Genomic DNA, 2,745 nt, shown 5'->3' with positions numbered 1-2,745 from the left:
TCATACACTAGCGGTTTTCCTAAGAGTTATGTTACTGTGACATGTGCGATCAGCTGATTTATACAGGTTTTGGTGCTGTCTTCCTACCTACAGAGGAAAACCGTTGCTGGATTAAAGAGGCAATTGAAACGTAGCGGGTGATAAACTGGGACGAGGGGGCTTTTTTACTCTCACACACCTGGGATACTGTCCTGAGGAAGTCGGACTGTAGATGGCGCTGTCGTCAAGCCTCCACTGGTAGGAAGACAGCGCCAAAACCTGTATAAATCAGCTGACCGGACACGTTACAGCAACATCATGTGACCACTCTGAGGAAAACTGTAGTGAGCAGTCGAAACTGTCAGATGAAAACAAACTCTTTGTCTGAAAAAATAACCAAATAACATGCATTAGTAGAAGTTTCTATAAATACTCTTAGTAGTAGTAATAAAGCCCCATTAGAACCTACAGACAAACTTACTTTACATGCCCTTGAAATGTTAATAAAACAACTTTTTTTGCGATGTGACAGCACTTTTCATGTAACCTACCAACACTGGATCCCAATCTATCACCAAACACTACCTGCTCTCCTCTCCCAGCCAGAACCCAGCTTGAGGCAATCAGCAGGAGTGGTGTCCAGGACAATGGGGGGAGGTGGGTGAGCACTAGTGAAGATGAAAGAGTGACTTCAACCATTGCGTTTTTGTACCGAAGCACAGTAACCTTTGACCTTCGGTATAGAAATGAGAAAGAGCGGTTTGTTTCTGGGTTGGGTTTAGATGCCGATAAGAATTCATTATGTGCCGTAGTTACATATTCACAGGGGGAGATAAGATGGCCGCCAACACACAAGGAAACCGGGAGTTACCGTGTACACATTTACCCAGCAATGAATGTTGTTTGTGCATCATATTAGATTGAAATTGATATTATGTTTGAATTGGATGGAAACAATTGCGAGAGTATGTTCAAATACCCTCTTAATTGCAAAAAAATTCTAATATATTGATTTAACTTGGTTGATTTTGCTCAAGATGACATACTTTATCAATCGAATTCAACACATCAAGGCTTTATATGGTAAAAAATAAATTAGATTTATAGAATTAAGATGTTATGTGATTGGCAATTTATATCAACAGAATACTCTACAACTCTTCATCTACGAATCTCTATAGTATTCTCTTACAAGCAAAAATAAGTTTGAATTCTTTATTAGTTTTGATTTGGCTCGTTTTTTTGTTTTTGTTTTTAATTCCAGATGCTCTACTTTTACCAATCAATTCAACATATTGGCTTATTACGGTCAAATATGAGCTCGTCTGACAGAATTAAAAGATGTTAAGTCATTGCGAGTTTACTCCAGTGGTTTATATTTGGCAATTTACAAGCCAAATAAAGCCATCTTTATTGCTTGGGCTTGATTTGACTCCAGATACCTTAGCAATAAACATATCAATATATCCAGATTTTGTATGGTCAATTGTACAGAATTAAAATATGTTTAATACAAGCTAAAAAAATAAAAAAATAGCCAGGCTGGTGCCACCTAGTGCCTCCACTCAATTTCATTTCTCTCCAGCAACTAGGCCAGGAATCGGAATAAACTTGATGGTTTGCAAGAACCCCGGAAGTTGTAGACCACGCACCAACCAATCAGTGAAGAGCCGTGAAGCCATGACGTCAAACTCAAACGCCTGTCTGTGTCCCTTTTGTGGAACAGCACAACAGTGAACAAAGCGGTCGAGATGGATGTAGACGAAGACATACATTCTGTGTTGGCAACAATTCCCGAGATCGAGGATTTAAAGCCAGAAGAAAGAGAATGTTTGGTGAATTTTATCAAGGGGAAAGACATTATTGCCCTTCTTCCTACGGGATTTGACGCATTACACACGTCACGACCAAATAGCAGCGATTGGTTAAATTAGAAAAGTATCCGCCTACCGTCAAGCGAACAAATCCTAATGCTGCGAGGTCAGACAGTTTCCACGAAGTAAAACCGGCTGATGAATCAAGCTAGTACAAAACATAAGCAATACAACAATTTTACATGTCAAAACCAAGCGATAGAAGGTGCAAAACACAACAAACGGTCGGTGTATACACATTTATACTTTTATAAGGTTAATTTAGTGTTTAGGGTTAACAAAATTATTAAGAATGCTGTATCTTATTTTAAAATAGGCATGGTGGTTACAATGCAAAATCTGTTAGAATTACTTGAATTATTTTGTATTATTTTGTAATTCTCATGCAAAACTGGTGAGGTAAAATTCTTTCTAGCAGATGAATTTTAATGCATTTTAATTCAGAACACAGTGGTATCTGTATTAGATCAATATTGCGATATCTTGCCATCAGATCAAAACAATAAACACTCACATTTTTTGCAGGGTAAATCTAAAATAAACTAAAACACCAGAACAGTTCCTGACGGGTTTGGGTGTCATTATAATACATCGATTGGTAAACCCAGTCACTATAGCAGCGGAACAAAATGGAAATAGATATCTTGTAGTATGAATGACTTATAGATTTGTTTTAAAGGCCAACCCGAGAGGACACAATGAGAGGAATCTATGAAGCATTTGGCAGCACATTGACCAAATAAATAAAAATGAGCAGGCTTTTATGATTTACAATACAATTTATTCTAACGTTAGGCCAACAAAGACACACATAGAGACGACAATGACTCTTTACGATGTCAGCAGCAGGTAGATCAGTGCAGAAAGGCAATGCATATCTAATCTGACCTTA

The sequence above is a fragment of the Boleophthalmus pectinirostris genome, unplaced genomic scaffold (assembly GCF_026225935.1).
Source record: "Boleophthalmus pectinirostris isolate CB_2022bp ecotype Guang Dong unplaced genomic scaffold, ASM2622593v1 HiC_scaffold_5, whole genome shotgun sequence".
NCBI classification, from domain to species: domain Eukaryota; kingdom Metazoa; phylum Chordata; class Actinopteri; order Gobiiformes; family Gobiidae; genus Boleophthalmus; species Boleophthalmus pectinirostris.
The sequence above is the reverse complement of the archived record's forward strand: the minus strand, read 5'-3'. Positions refer to the sequence as shown.